This window comes from Zophobas morio, unplaced genomic scaffold (assembly GCF_036711695.1).
Source record: "Zophobas morio isolate AGI-343-1 ecotype UQ-CSIRO unplaced genomic scaffold, CSIRO_AGI_Zmor_V1 ptg000016l, whole genome shotgun sequence".
NCBI lineage: Eukaryota > Metazoa > Arthropoda > Insecta > Coleoptera > Tenebrionidae > Zophobas > Zophobas morio.
The window spans coordinates 7,182,430-7,199,919 of NW_026972121.1; the positions used below are offsets into that span (position 1 = coordinate 7,182,430).

Consider the following 17,490-nt stretch of genomic DNA (forward strand, 5'->3'; position numbering starts at 1 on the left):
GGACGAAGACAAGCTCCAATACAGATAATAGACAGTAACACCACACCGGGAAACTATGAAGATTTACAGTTTAGTGACGAATTTAGTAAAAGTTATAAAGCAAGCATTCTGAATGAAGACTATACAGTTGCAGTAATATTGGACGATAAGTCCTTGGAGCCACAAATTTCTGGAGGAGGATTAGAAGACAGTTACACGTTTATTGTGTTTCAATTTCGTTGGCCTTCTGAGCATGTTATAAATGCGATCAGGTAAATACATATAATACATGCTTGAAGTGATAAAAGAAAAACCAGTTTTGTTAAAGGTACCCTTTGGAGCTTGTTATGATCTTCTATAACTCAAAATATGGAAGTCTCATGGACGCAGTTCCCCATGAAGATGGTTTCCTTAATGTTGTTTCATTTTACAACGTACGTGATTTTAAAAACAAAAGTTGCTAGTTACATTTTTCAGAACTTTTAGACGTCTTCATATGATAACAATCCCATTTTCGATAATCTGATTAACAGTGTTCCGCAAGTTAAAAATAAATTACGCACGCCCGTATCGCTAAAAGACGAAATAACCCTAGCTGATTTTCTACCTAAAAATAAAGAAAAATTCTATCGCTATCATGGATCTGTTACAAAACCATATTGTGACGAAATTATAACATTTATAGTATTTCCGGAGACTTCGTGCATATCAGACACACAGGTGGGTACAGAATGAAAAAACTAGATTATCTACGTAATTTGAGTTTTTCTCAGTACGGTGCTTTGAAAAATATTATGGATCAACAAAATAAAACCGTTTCTTTTAATAACAGAGAATTACAAAATCCACACGATAGACCCATTTATAAAAAAAACTAAAAATTAATGTAGTCTTCTACAGAACAGTCAGCAACTACCTACATTTGCAACGGGGTGAATGGTAGCACTGTGTTAAATATAACTTAACTCACATATACACGAATTCAAATAAAATTTTTCACAGGAGGTAGTCATTTTTCTTCCTTATCTTACTTTTTTGGTGGTAGAATATTGACAGTTCATCTCTGGGTCAAAACCCTATTATGTCAATGATTTCTGGTATGACGGCAGTTTTTGAACCTCTAGAACGTGATGCGTCTTTAAGAGATGTTCTCCCGTGCTTAAACTCATGAACTAAAAGGCAAATAGCCTCATAAGAAGAATAGGAATCGCTCAATGTAGGAAAAATCCTTGGACTTCTTTGAGCCGAGTAATTCATCAGACCATCCTTGTAAGAATCTTCCCGATTAATCCGGCTTTCAATCAAAAGAAAAATCAGTGAAATCGGTTCATCCGTTTGGAAGCTACGGTGCATCAGAGAGACAAACAGACATCAATTGATGATCTTGAAATGACTGAAGTGGTTATCGTCAAACATAGCTAAGAACCACAATTATAATGGCGATCGGGATTAATTTTTTAGTCGGGGTTAAAAAAAATGTTAAAGCGAACAACTCAAGCTCAACTCTAGTTTAGCTCACGTGTCGGTTCCCAAAAAACAGCTAACATAACATGTATACAGTGTATATTTTTTAAAAGTGGCTATAGGGATTCCCAAGTTAAATTTTAGACCCCACGTTAACTTTTGTAAGAGTAAAAACCCAGAGATGATTTTTTACGGTGGAAGTACTCTTAGGGTTCTACTTTAATATCCAATACCACTGTGCAGTCATTTCTAAATTGTGAACATTATTTTGGTTAAAAAGTTTTGGTACATCATAGAAGGTTTTGACGTATCATTTTGACTTGTCATTTTTGACAGCGTAGCGAGTGAGTTGGGTAAATTTCATTTCTCAAAAGGTATTTATACAGCGTGTTATTGAAAGGTACATACCAAATAAAATTGGCAATTGGTCTCGAAGTATGGGTGCTAAAAGTTAAAGAAAGTTCAGGTAAAAGTGTTCTCCTTTCAGAGATAAAAATTATTAAAATTTAGGTCCAAATTCGTTGTACACCTCTGATAAAAAGATCATATCTCGTTTCTATAGCAACATTTAGTCTTGACAAAAGTTTTATTGTTACAGTTGCTAGGATTTACTAAAATAAATTAATTTTACCTATTTATCCTTCAGTAGCGTCTAAAAAGCTTGGATAAGGGTTAATTTTCCCCTTATAATTTTGATAACACAAAATAAGTTTTTCAGACTTCTTAGACTTCACGAAGAACTGTCAATTTTGTTGTACGTACCTTTCAATAACACCCTGTATATCACAATATGGTTGCACTTGCCTTACATTCTTGACATTGACAGTTTGGTACAGTTGTATAATAAAAATCACCCTATTCACTTTCGCCCCTAAGTAAGAAAAGTGAATTTTCGTACCTCAAATGTTGAAAATTGGCCCAAAAATTGGTGGTATTTTGCACATTTTTGTACATTTCAAAGGGCGATTTTGGAAGAACCATTGGAGATATCTAAGAAATGAAAGCGGATATGACTTCTGGGGCCCGAAATTTACAAGAAAATGTATTTAGTGAAATTTCGAAAATTTTGTTGAAAATTGGTCCAAGAATTGGTGGTATTTTGCACATTTTTGTACATTTCAAAACGCGATTTTGGAAGAACCATTGGAGATATCGAAGAAATGAAAGCGGATATGACTTCTGGGGCCCGAAATCTACAAGAAAATGTATTTAGAGAAATTTCGAAAATTTTGTTGAAAATTGGTCCAAGACTTGGTGGTATTTTGCACATTTTTGTACATTTCAAAGGGCGATTTTGGAAGAACCATTGGAGATATCGAAGAAATGAAAGCGGATATGACTTCTGGGGCTCGAAATCTACAAGAAAATGTATTTAGTGAAATTTCGAAAATTTTGTTGAAAATTGGTCCAAGAATTGGTGGTATTTTGCACATTTTTGTACATTTCAAAAGGCGATTTTGGAAAAACCATTGGAGATATCGAAGAAATGAAAGCGGATATGATTTCTGGGGCCCGAAATCTAAAAGAAAATGTATTTAGTGAAATTTCGAGAATTTTGTTGAAAATTGGTCCAAGAATTGGTGGTATTTTGCACATTTTTGTACATTTCAAAAGGCGATTTAGGAGGAACCATTGGAGATATCGAAGAAATGAAAGCGGATATGACTTCTGGGGCCCCAAATCTACAAGAAAATGTATTTAGTGAATTTTCGAAAATTTTGTTGAAAATTGGCCCAAAAATTGGTGGTATTTTGCACATTTTTGTACATTTCAAAGGGCGATTTTGGAAGAACCATTGGAGATATCGAAGAAATGAAAGCGGATATGACTTCTGGGGCCCTAAATCTACAAGAAAATGTATTTAGTGAAATTTCGAAAATTTTGTTGAAAATTGGCCCAAAAATTGGTGGTATTTTGCACATTTTTGAACATTTCAAAGGGCGACTTTGGAAGAACCATTGGAGATATCGAAGAAATGAAAGCGGATATGACTTCTGGGGCCCCAAATCTACAAGAAAATGTATTTAGTGAAATTTCGAAAATTTTGTTGAAAATTGACCCAAAAATTGGTGGTATTTTGCACATTTTTGTACATTTCAAACGACGATTTTGGAAGAACCATTGGAGATATCGAAGAAATGAAAGCGGATATGACTTCTGGGGCTCGAAATCTACAAGAAAATGTATTTAGTGAAATTTCGAAAATTTTGTTGAAAATTGGTCCAAGAATTGGTGGTATTTTGCACATTTTTGTACATTTCAAAAGGCGATTTTGGAAAAACCATTGGAGATATCGAAGAAATGAAAGCGGATATGATTTCTGGGGCCCGAAATCTAAAAGAAAATGTATTTAGTGAAATTTCGAGAATTTTGTTGAAAATTGGTCCAAGAATTGGTGGTATTTTGCACATTTTTGTACATTTCAAAAGGCGATTTAGGAGGAACCATTGGAGATATCGAAGAAATGAAAGCGGATATGACTTCTGGGGCCCCAAATCTACAAGAAAATGTATTTAGTGAATTTTCGAAAATTTTGTTGAAAATTGGCCCAAAAATTGGTGGTATTTTGCACATTTTTGTACATTTCAAAGGGCGATTTTGGAAGAACCATTGGAGATATCGAAGAAATGAAAGCGGATATGACTTCTGGGGCCCTAAATCTACAAGAAAATGTATTTAGTGAAATTTCGAAAATTTTGTTGAAAATTGGCCCAAAAATTGGTGGTATTTTGCACATTTTTGAACATTTCAAAGGGCGACTTTGGAAGAACCATTGGAGATATCGATGAAATGAAAGCGGATATGACTTCTGGGGCCCCAAATCTACAAGAAAATGTATTTAGTGAAATTTCGAAAATTTCGTTGAAAATTGGCCCAAAAATTGGTGGTATTTTGCACATTTTTGTACATTTCAAAGGGCGATTTTGGAAGAACCAATGGAGATATCAAAGAAATGAAAGCGGATATGATTTATGGGGCCCGAAATCTACAAGAAAATGTATTTAGTAAAATTTCGAAAATTTTGTTGAAAATTGGCCCAAAAATTGGCGATATTTTGCACATGTTTGTACATTTCAAAGGGCGATTTTGGAAGAACCATTGGAGATATCGAAGAAATGAAAGCGGATATGACTTCTGGGGCCCGAAATCTACAAGAAAATGTATTTAGAGAAATTTCGAAAATTTTGTTGAAAATTGGCCCAAAAATTGGTGGTATTTTGCACATTTTTGTACATTTCAAAGGGCGATTTTGGAAGAACCATTGGAGATATCGAAGAAATGAAAGCGGATATGACTTCTGGGGCCCCAGATCTACAAGAAAATGTATTTAGTAAAATTTCGAAAATTTTGTTGAAAATTGGCCCAAAAATTGGTGGTATTTTGCACATTTTTGTACATTTCAAAGTGCGATTTTGGAAGAACCATTGGAGATATCGAAGAAATGAAAGCGGATATGACTTCTGGGGCCCGAAGTCTACAAGAAAATGTATTTAGTGAAATTTCGAAAATTTTGTTGAAATATAAATTTGTAATAAAAATTCGAAGTTCTTATTTAAGACTTCAAACCCCCCCTCCCCCTACAAGGAGGGGAGAGTGGGACTAGTTTTTTGCACTAAAGCAGTTCCCCCATAGAATAATTAAATTTTTTTTTAGAACGCTTATTTTTCGAGATACTTATTTGAAAATTTATAAAAATCATCTTGTAGAATTTAGGCCCTAAAATGCCTCGATTTCGCCCATAATAATTACACGGGAAACTGAAATACGGATCTCGTGTTATGACCTGAGTTGAAATTTTCCGTGGTTCGTTTTATTAGTCTATTAATGGTTTCTAGCACTCTGTGATAACCTGATAACCCCGAATAGATAGTCGAATTTATTAAAAATGAATCCACATTTCTGCGCAGTTCCTAACAGTCTTTAAATACGGAGCGCTAGTGTTTAGAACACACCAGAACACCAGAGTGTGAAAGTGTACCACTGCGAAGTGTTTCACGGTTTCCAGCATGGTGAAAACATGAAGCTGGGTTTAGATGTGTTTTATACTAAAATGAACTCAAGTCGGTAGTTTGCGTTAAGATTTTTTTTTGTATCGCTTCTTCGGTTTCATCATTGCTCATTGGGTTCTTTGTTATCATGCTGGTAAGTTTCTTTTTGATGCAAAGTTTATTTTCTTTATCAACAAGATGGGATGTTAAATTAAAAGAAGGAAGTTATTGGTAAATTAATTAATTATCTACAAGCTCCGGAATTTACCAGCCACTAATATGGAATGTGATTCTTCGGTCATCGCTTATTATCTTATCAGACTTTAACAGCCATCTGACCTTTATTTGGTACGCTGACATTAATAAATACAAAATTAACAAAAATAACACAAATTCTAAAACAATTTTAGGTAAATAGATTTTAGATATATTTCAAAATATTATATATTGTCTTCTTGGGTCAGTACTTGATTTATCTAACACTTCTTCACTTGTACCTGAAATATCGCCAGTGCGTTTTTCGACACAACACGCTTTAAGAGTGTTCTGAACAACGTTTAAGATTCAAAACCCAATTTTTCAGTTGATTAAACTTCACTGTACCACCAATCGCGTCTACAAACACGTGCCTAACAAAAATTCTTCCAGCCATCGTGCCTTTTCGTGTCTTTTCACTAAAACTGTGGACTTTCCGTCTAAGTTTGTTAATATGAAAGTTTACACACTTTTAAGCGACCGTCCACGACAATTCGTGAAAGTTATTCGTCAACCAATGCCCAGATTTGTTAAAAAATCGATAGTACTCGTTTTCCTTGTAGAATAGTTAGTAAGTACAGTTTCTGAATCGAGTTTGAACCCCTGCATCCGCTCATTGCCATTTTGTTATTTTATTTAATACAATAAAAAAAAAAACACTACACAGTAAACGACTTACTTGTTTACAAACATGATGAGGTAAACTGATAAATAAAAAAAAAAATTAGAAAAAAATAAGTGATAGCAGACTGCATAGAACATCGGTCTTCTCCTATAGGGGACAAGTAGTAGTTGTTTAGCTACTTGTACCGTGACCAATGTTTCTTTGCTAATTTGATGTTTTTTTATAACCTTTTTTAAATGTTCGTATTTTTCGAGTTTTTCGACCAAACCCTGGTTGATATTTTCACAAAAAAAAAAAGATTTACGACGTAAGTTTTGCCCTTACTTGTATTAGCAATATAAAATTCGCCAATAACATTTCTTTTAATAATTCTATCCTCAAATAACTGAAAAGAATGGCACATAATTCTCCTTGACGTTTCAAAACTAAGAAACGGTGGGTTTTAACGATTTATCCAAAAACTCGTTGAGTCAGAGCGACGTTTTTCAAGATTTTGCTGTAGCAATCAACTCTTAATGGTTAACCAGAATACGTTTGAATCAAGTGTTGGGAAAATTCAGAGAGAACATCGGTCTTCTCCTATAGGGGACAAGTAGTAGTATTTTAGCTGCTTGAACAGTGACCAATGTTTCTCTGCTAATCATTGATAACTAAAGGTTGAGTAAAAATTTTTGCCCCTACTGACTAACAAAATTTCATAAAAAAATATAGACATATAATATTTAAAATTAAATTGTAATTGTGTTGTTGTCCGATTATTTATTCTGTTAATATTGTACTCATAACGTAAATATTTTTCATGATAATTGCAAAATTTTCCTATTTATGTTTCTATATTAAGTAAGTTGATAAGATAAAGGGTATCAGCTAAATGAACTTTCATTTTAAATTATTTCATATGGGTCGTGACCGAAATGAACTAAACTACATTTTTATTTAAAATTATCTCATTAAAGATAGTGATATATTTAAATGAAATGCATAATGCTTAATCGAAGTTTTTATATTTTGATTACGTTTTGTACAGAAAAGAAAACATGTTTAAACTATCTTAATTAATTAATAACAGTTCCTGATGCTGAAGAAATGCAATTGTTGAACTGTATTCTTAATATCTATAGAACAATCTCTTTCAATAATCCAATTGTCCGAATTCGTATGAGGTCCTTATATTTAAATTTATAACACTTCCTGTTCTAAATCAAACATTTTTTAACATCTTTTTTTTACATGTTTTTCTGCAGGAGTGATTTTTAAACTGTTTCACGCACGCCATTCGACTTAAAGCATGCTGCCCCTAGCAACGTACCTTATGAGTTCATAAAACATCGAACACCAAGTGAAATTTTTATTTATTAATTATAAAAACTAAAGGTACAATTATTATAATTGACTTATCGCTAGCAGCAGACGTGCTGGGTTAAGGTATCCTTGAATCCTTGCTTAACTGCCTAACTTCACTGCCAAAAACTCTTTTGGCAATTTTTATCTTTTCCTCAAAAGATTTTTCTATGTAGGTAGGCTTCAGCTACTTTCATATAGCCCCACCCTTCATGGCTCTTTAATCCCGTAATATCGCCACCTAATTTACATATGTTATATTAACACAGCATTAATTAGATACAAAAATTACCTAAATTAACGAAAAGCGTCGCTATTTTCCATCTTCTTTTTATTGTTACTTTTTACTGCCCGTGTGTAAGCAAAGGAAATATAGTAATCGAGTCCATTGGACGAATGGTCACTTTTATATTTTCTCGACGTTTCATGATTCCTACAGTACTTCCGTTTCCGTCTGTCTGTTGTCTGGTGTCTGTATCCTTTTTTATTAGACACGTAATCTCCGAAACTGCTAGACCGAAGGTTGCCGAATTTTGTATGTATATTAGAAATATCATGTAGATGGTTAAATGCTATCCAAAATTTTGCTAATCATCCCCACCAATAATTAAAATCAAAACAAATTTCTACGTGTCATTCTTCCGATGCATAAACAAGCAATTTGCATAGTCCCTTACAATTTGCGATGGTGCAGGGGCTGCGAGAATGTTGTTTATGCCACCGGTTTTTACTTCATAGAGGTTATCTTAAAACAAACATAGCAAAACCTAATTTTATCATTTTTCAAAGAAGCGAGGGAAGTTCTGTCGAAATAAATTTAGACCAATTTTTTACTTAACTGACGCTTAGGAAGTACAGGGGAATAGACACACATTTTAAAATAATCGTCCTGTATAGTAATTGAGTCCATCGGGCGTCTTGCCACTTTCATGTTTTCTCGACGTTTCATGACCCCTAACCACTTGAAATGATTCCCTATTTTAAAATCCAACTGCTTCAAGTCCATGGGCATTTTACTATCGCATGTTGATAATTTCCATCTTTCGTTTTCATTATTATAACCCGTGAGCCGCAAAATTTGTCTTCCGATTAGGCGATGGACAAAGGAAATATAGGCAGCATAATTCAGGAGTTGAATCAAACTGTCATTTTTGCTCAGTCATCAATAAATAATGGCTTTCGTATTTGCCGAACTAGTAGGAAAACAATATGAGACAATGTTGAAATTTAATTAAGAAATGCCAGAAAACTCAATGGTGAATCGATTTGTTCTTTAAGAGATGCGTACAAATAAGCTGTTTTGTGATGTTTTCGGCGGATTTGTACGTCGTTTGATAGACTAATTTAGGGAAACAGGAGGTGTGAGTCGTAGAAAAGGCAGCGGTAGGCCAAAATTAAGAAATGAAGAAACTATTGAAAAGCTGCGACAAGTAATGGAAGAACGTCCACAGACTTCGGTACGATACCTACACCAAGAATTAGAACTATCTTACGGTACCTGTACCCGAATTCTTAAAACGACTTGCAGTTATATCCTTACCGCTTATAGGTAATCAATGAATGCTTCCTACAGACCTGCTTCAAAGACAAGAGATGTGTCAGCGGTTCATTAATCAGTTCAACGACAATGATGGGCCTATGGAAAAAGTTATGTATACTGCCGTGGTTTCACCTCTCTGATTACAACTCCTAGAATGAGGATGTGGATGTAGAGAATCCGCACTTTTTTGTAGACTCCATTACATTAAAAAAAATGTAAATATTATTGTCGTAAGTTGAAGGTACGGTGGGTTTGGTTTGTATAGATTTGGTGTATGTGTGTGATGTTTTGTTGTTTGATTTGATTAGTAATCTCTTATCTTGATATCTCTGGTGGGATGTTGTTTCGTCACTAAGGCACGCCCCCTCAGCTGCGACGGGGTGTTGTTACTGCATTAAGGCATGCCCGCTTAATGCTGGAGGAAAAAGAAAAGAGGGATAAAAAATAAAAATGATAGTATTTATTTACATTTGATTAATTAAGATGAAAAAAAACATAAAAAATAGATGTAATTTAACTTTTATTTAAACGAATGTTTAAATACTTGTAATTACACCACATGTATTAGTCGTTGATATAAATCTTCGTGAAATAGTAATGATCAACGTTGAAAATTTTCAAATAATGTACAGAGATAAAATCTCGCACGAACACAGAAGAATTTCTTCGTTTCCAAGAAATGAATTTGTCTAAGTATGCACTGCACGTATCTACTACTGTCCTTGGTCGTTTGATGAAGTCACAGACGAATCGAATACATGTGAGTATTATAGTATGTTTATGTATGTTCTGGCTCAATTTGGGCACGCTGGGCGTGTCAGGCACGGGGCGTCTCTCCAGTCAGGAGGCGTGTTTCGTGGTGGTGGGGTATTGCTTTGCCTCTAAGACATGCCCCCTCAGCAGTGGTGGGGGTGCTGTCGCAGGATTAAGGCACTGAAAAGGAAAAAAGATATAGCAAATGACAGTGAGATAGCATTTATTTAAATTTGATTAGTGTAAGACGAAAAAAAAAGAGAAATAAAAAAGATAGAGACGCTCATAATTTTTATACAAATGAGAAATCTTTATAATAATATTTAAATACTTTAAGGTCACCACATGTATTAGTACCCAGGCAAGGTTTTTGCGAGTAAAAGTTTAATACCGCTGAGTTTGGATCAACGGTTTCTTCATCTTCATTATCAATTACCGTCACCTGACCTGTTGATGGTGATGATAGTATAATTTCCACAGATTTTGGTAGAACTATCGTTCATGATTTTTCTGTAGTTCATGATCATGGTTGTTGTTATGGTGGTTCCGATAATTCTTCGATGAGACTTATTCTGTCGAATTCCATTTTTAATATTGCTTCTAGTATAAAATTTTGACCTTTTGCGCCCCTGTTTAACAACACATATTTTCCAACACCCAACACGGTAACTTGTCGATCTGTCAAAGAATGAAAATGTTGCGGAAGATACACCTTGTTTATGTTATCCAGTTTCACCATTAATCTTTCGCCGTACTTTGTTGTATGCCGTCTCATGTCCGTAATCAAATAGAGATTGTTCTTTTTCATCGTCGATAAATTTAACCATGCGAAGGCTCCAGTAGATTAAACTTCTCTAACATGCTCGACGTTTTGGATTTGGTCTTCGACTTTTTTCTAATTGATGACAGCCGTTTCTTTTGTTGTTGTTGGTTTGGGGTTTCCATGACACCTCGATAGCATGTCCTCTGTCTATGACCTTGCAAGGTCATTCTTGTGCTGAAGAAGTGCCGATCCCCGAGAGTCTTTCAAGGCCACTTCTACAAGTGGTGATCAGCAATGACCAGAGGGTTCTGAAGTTAGACCGTGGCCCGTTCAGGTAAAGTAAGGAATCGCAGGTGTAATCACAGGTGTTTTTGAGGTGTTTTGAAAAAAGGTAAAAAACCCTAATTTTAATTTTGTGACATTTTTTTTATCCAATCGTAGGTAAATTATTTTCTTTGGCGTGAAAAAAATTCAGATTGCTTTCGTAGTGATTCGAGCCGACTACGCCGAGTCGTCGATTCGTCAATTCAACACATGTGATTTTGATTACCTAGCGAATGTGATTAATGCTCGTAAAATTGTGAAGTGTAGAAACCGGGCGGATGCCACACCAGAAAGCAACATAATCTCTTTGAGGGGATTATTCTTTATATGTAGTTAAAAACAAGTACATAAATGATCTTATATTAATTAACAAATAAACAAACTTAAAAATTAATCATTAGCTACTGTTTCTTCTGAATCATAATCACTCTCTTCAGTGTGATCCGGAAGATTATATTCCTTTCTTAAAACTTTCTTAACCCTATTAGGTAGCACTGTTTTTTCTATTAGCCTACTTATATCACAAGCACTTAACTTTGCACTAAACAGTACACTATTGTTGTTACGCAATTTACTTGTGAAAATATAGCTACGCTTAAGTTTTTCTTTAATTAATTTAATTTTTGAAGCTTTTTCTGTAATATTTGTCATCATCGTCACTAGTTTTTAAACTTTCATCACAAAACAAAACTTTACAAATGGAAATTGCTTTGAGGTCCTTTGGTGCGGATTATACATGAATCCCGCTACTGAAAAAAAGTCCTCCCCCATTAATTTAAACACTTAAATAAACTTTAACATACCTACCCCATTAATTAAAATTAGATCTAGTTATATGCTTTATAACACGTAACATGCTAGCATTGGCATTGATTGAAACAGTAAGATCTGCCATCTCGTCCATAATTACTTCAAATTGATTTGTGGTGGAGCATAAAAACAATGCCACACGACATCGGCAGACCAAATTCAGTGATACATTCTGATATAAAAGTTTTCCAGTCACATTCTGTCATTTTACCCAAAAATATGATGTTGAATCTTATATTATCACGACAGTGGTAAAAACTTTCATATTTAAACATGTTATAATCTTCTTTAAGTTGTTCGTCTATTTGTAGCCTTCAACAACTAGGTCTACATGGTCATAAGGCGATGTAGGTTTTAACAAAAATGCTGTGTAGCCTCCATCCACAAAACATCTTCTACCCTTATTTTGGAAGGCTTGAAGTTTTGCCTCAATTTCTTGGAGCACAACCTCGTCGTTTACAGGCGGTTGTAAGAAGTTACATTGATGCAAAGGTTTGCTTACAAACGTGACAGTTTTAGACTGAAAATATATAAATATACTCAGTTAAAATATTTAAAAAAATCAGTTTCTTTACCAATCAATGTTTTGTTTTTCAAGCAACAAAATTGAGATTGCATGAAGTAGATTATGTTCCGACAAATAAAGTTTTATCTTTAACTTTATTGAAAGAAACGAACTTCATCATGACAGACCCATGACAATGTGTCTGTATTTAACTAATTCACCATGCGTTTGTTATCATGAGGATTCAGTACAAGTTTATTTTGCTCGGCTATGTAAACATCATGATTTTCAATTCTTATAGAATTTGAGATTATTGAATCAAATGTAATTTCCGACGTCTGAACTCCTTTAGCCTTTTTGGTCACTCCAAAATTTGAGAGGACATTTTCAATTTCTATTTGTGTGAATTGTTTATCATACATCTTTTGACTTTGTAAATCCTTTTCCTGAGGTGTAGTTAATAATCTCTGAAGGTGCATTTTTTAAGGTAATCCGACAAGTTCGGTCATTATATCACCATTATTTTCATCTTTCATTAACCATAAAACTTTTTTGTTCGCTAATGGAATTTGGTAAGTATTATTAGAAGAATACTCGGAAGTATCAAACTTCTTAATATTTTCCTTGATGTATTTGTATGTATCATCAACAAAAAAAAAAGATAAATTGGACTATCAGTATCAGTGTACAATAATTTTCCATTTTGTCCAAATTTTTGTATAATGGAAATCATACAAAAATATTTTTGTATGTATTGAATTATTTTTTTCTTTTTACCTATTATTTCGTTTATATTTTTACTCGATTTGTTGTATTCCGAATCCAAGTATTTATAAATTGAAAAAACGTTGTGCAGTGTACACGTCATGAAATGTTTTTCGCAACGTCCTGTACCTGGAAAATGCTCTTCCAGCTTTCTAAATGTTAACGTTTGACCGATGAGGGTAACACACACTTTATTCATCAACATGTTCTATATCCACGCACTTTTTTCTAGTCCTTTGGTGTATACTGTTGTATTTCGATTAATGTTAGATAATATAAAATTCCGTACGCTTGTATAACTAATCGTACCCAGATCCCAGTCCAGATCATGGAAATTTCTAGTACAATACTCGACGGTTTCTTGATGTTTTTTTGTCAACGCGGAAAATTGACAAGGTGAACGGATTAAAAAATGGTTATATAATGGAAATCATACAAAAATATTTTGAAATGTCTAATACACATACCCTTTTAAATGGGTTTGTTAAAGTTAACTTTTCATTTTTTCATTTCTATTAACACTATATTTTTGTCAATTATAATACAAGTGTGGAAATTAGGTTGTGAGACGTAGTAATTTGCTCCAAACCTTCCTAACCAGTTAGTTACTAATTTGCCTTCATGATATTTTTTTTACATTGTTTATTAATTTATAAAAATTCTTTTCGAAATCGTTTCGACTTTCTTTCCGTAAATTAGTATTTAAATCTATATATTCTTTTACCCACTTTGATTGCTTAAACTTCAGACACCTATGAATTTTTACAAGTCTTAAAACCCAGCTAATGGCTTGCTCAAAATGTCTGTAATCAATCACATATTTTTTGTCATATAAAGTAGTCAATAATTTTGAATTTTCAGATTCTGAAATAGGTGTAAATGTTCAGGACAAACTGGTTTAAATTTATTAAAATGTATAATGTTTTAATTTTCTTTTGGAAGAATAATTTTTTATTTATTTAAGGGTTTACAGTTAACTAAATGCTTGCCTAAGATAGATTGAGTATTAAAATGATTTAAACATATTTCACAGTACAATTTTATACCTAGGCATAATGATAAAGTTTTATTTGAATTGTACTTACTAATATGATTTTCATCATAACCACCTCAATCTATTTCGTTATCACTACTACAACTACTACTAATCCACCACTGATACGTTCCTCATATCAATAAGTTAATTTGAGGTGAAAAATCTCTTTTACTAAATGATAATGGTAAAATTTCGTTTTTTACAAAATATTGATACCTTCAATTTTGTTAGCATTTTGTAAATAACATATGTTTTATGCCAATCTTTTAGATTGATATCATGATCTATTAGTCGGTTTTTGTTGAAAAAAATTTTAAAAAGTTTCAGCCGTTTGGGGTTTATAAATAACTCAGCAAAAACTACATTCGCTTTCAACGAAGAGTTGTTTAGTTCTCTTCTAATTTTTATCGAAAAGCTTCTAAATGATTTTGTTACAAATTCTTTTGGATCTTTAATTTTTAAATTTCTTATAATTCCAGGTTTAATTCTACCACTAAAACAATAATCAATGTCTTGCCAAAGTACATTTTTTGGCTTTCCATTCTTTGCCGTATTTAATTTGAGTTTGCAATTTCCATCATAATTTTTTAATATGGTTAAATTTGATTGGACTTTTGAAAACCTATTTGCATTTAATTTTAATACAATTCTTTACCACTGAAATAGTTCTTTTCAAATACTGAATATTTTTTTATCTTCTTCTTTTGTTTTAACTAATCTACTCACCAATTCAATTTTGTCAATGATCTCGCTGGTAAGGACATCAATATTCTTCAGGCTCTGACTCATTGTATTACTATAATAATAATATAAAAAATAAATAGATAATAATAGTTGTTGGTACATACACTGTGACCGGTACTGCTGCTGCGAAGGTTTTTGGTACCGTGTGGGTGCTAAAGATGATGGCTGTGATGAACTCGGAACACTAATTTATACTGAAGAGAAACGTATTTTTCTCTCCCACCATTGGCGGTCCAACATGCCTTTAGCAACGTTAGCAAAAAAATTAACAGTCAGTGGAAATTTGTTTTTGAATAGCATTTAAAAAATAGATCACGCTGTCAGCACAAGATTATTATTAAAATTACGTGATCAGCAGAAATTTATCTGTAGGGGAGGGTTACACTGCAACAATTTGCTTCAAAACGTCAAAAACAAGAACGGCTATAACACCATGATTCTATAAGTGCTGCTGACAGTGAGATAGCATTTATTTAAATTTGATTAGTGTAAGACGAAAAAAAAAGAGAAATAAAAAAGATAGAGACGCTGATAATTTTTATACAAATGAGAAATCTTTATAATAATATTTAAATACTTTAAGTTCACCACATGTATTTATTAGTCGTCGATATAAATCTTCGTGAAATTATGCGATGATGAACGCTGAAAATTTTCTAATGATGTACGGAGATCAAATCCTGCACGAACACAAAGAAGAATTTCTTCGTTTTCAACAAATGAAGTTGTCCAAGTATCGATGGCACGATAGCAAGTGTCCTTGGTCGTTTGATGAAGTCACCGACCGATCGGATACATGTGGTTGACTTAATAGAATTATAACTGAAAAGAAAATTAAAAAAATATTACTATAAACATATTTAAGAATATAATAATATATAAAATTACTTGCATTGGTTTTCGTTCTTCTACAAACACAGGCAAGGTTTTTACGAGTAAAAGTTTAATACCGCTGAGTTTGGATCAACGGTTTCTTCATCTTCATTATCAATTACCGTCACCTGACCTGTTGATGGTGACGGTAGTATAATTTCCACAGATTTTGGTAGAACTATCGTTCATGATTTTTCTCTAGTTCATGATCATGGTTGTTGTTGTGTTGGTGCCGATAATTCTTCGATGAGATTTATTCTGTTTTTAATATTACTTCTAGTATAAAACTTTGACCTTTTGCGCCCCTGTTTAACAACACATATTTTTCAACACCCAACACGGTAATTTGTCGATCTGTCAAAGAATGAAAATGTTGCGGGAGATACACCTTGTTTATGTTATCCAGTTTCACCATTAATCTTTCGCCGTACTTTGTTGTATGCCGTCTCATGTCCGTAATCAAATAGAGATTGTTCTTTTTCATCGTCGATAAATTTAACCATGCGAAGGCTCCAGTAGATTAAACTTCTCTAACATGCTCGACGTTTTGGATTTAGTCTTCGACTTTTTTCTAATTGATGACAGCCGTTTCTTTTGTTGTTGTTGGTTTGGAGTTTCCATGACACCTCGATAGCATGTCCTCTGTCCATGACCTTGGAAGGTCATTCTTGTCCTGAAGAAGTGCCGATCGCCGATGGTCTTTCAAGGCCACTTCTACAAGTCGTGACCAGCAACGACCAGAGGGTTCTGAAGTTAGAGCGTGGCCCCTCCAGGTAAAGGAAGTAGTCGCAGATGTAATCACAGGTGTTTTTGAGGTGTTTTGAAAAAAGGTAAAAAACCCTAATTTTAATATTGTGACATTTTTTTTATCCAATCGTAGGTAAATTATTTTCTTTGGCGTGAAAAAAATTCAGACTGCTTTCGTAGTGATTCGAACCGGCTACGCCGAGTCGTCGATTCGTCAATTCAACACATGTGATTTTGATTACCTAGCGAATGTGATTAATGCTCGTAAAATTGTGAAGTGTAGAAACCGGGCGGATGCCACACCAGAAAGCAACATAATCTCTTTGAGGGGATTATTCTTTATAGTTAAAAACAAGTACATAAATGATCTTATATTAATTAACAAATAAACAAACTTAAAAATTAATCATTAGCTACTGTTTCTTCTGAATCATAATCACTTTCAGTGTGATCCGGAAGATTATATTCCTTTCTTAAAACTTTCTTAACCCTATTAGGTAGCACTGTTTTTTCTATTAGCCTACTTATATCACAAGCACTTAACTTTGCACTAAACAGTACACTATTAATGTTACGCATTTCACTTGTGAAAATATAGCTACGCTTAAGTTTTTCTCTAATTAATTTAATTTTTGAAGCTTTTTCTGTAATATTTGTCATCATCGTCACTAGTTTTTAAACTTTCATCACAAAACAAAAATTCACAAATCGAAATTGCTTTGAGGTCCTTTGGTGCGGATTATACATGAATCCCGCTACTGAAAAAAAGACCTCCCCCCATTAATTTAAACACTTAAATAAACTTTAACATACCTACCCCATTAACTAAAATTAGATCTAGTTATATGCTTTATAACACGTAACATGCTAGCATTGGCATTGATTGAAACAGTAAGATCTGCCATCTCGTCCATAATTACTTCAAATTGATTTGTGGTGGAGCATAAAAACAATGCCACACGACACATTCTCTCATT

The 17,490-nt window shown here is 33.5% G+C and overlaps 2 long non-coding RNA genes across 2 annotated transcripts; one reads left to right on the plus strand and one right to left on the minus strand.

The window, feature by feature from the left end:
- Window positions 1-10,039: 10,039 nt before the first annotated feature.
- Window positions 10,040-15,079, minus strand: LOC135129701 (uncharacterized). The gene is made up of 3 exons (XR_010280625.1): window positions 14,998-15,079; window positions 14,876-14,945; window positions 10,040-10,126 (listed from the first exon to the last, which is right to left on the minus strand). It is a non-coding gene; the product is annotated as an uncharacterized LOC135129701 (long non-coding RNA).
- A 250-nt stretch (window positions 15,080-15,329) lies between these two features.
- Window positions 15,330-16,919, plus strand: LOC135129702 (uncharacterized). The gene is made up of 2 exons (XR_010280626.1): window positions 15,330-16,596; window positions 16,647-16,919. It is a non-coding gene; the product is annotated as an uncharacterized LOC135129702 (long non-coding RNA).
- The last annotated feature ends 571 nt before the right edge of the window (window positions 16,920-17,490 follow it).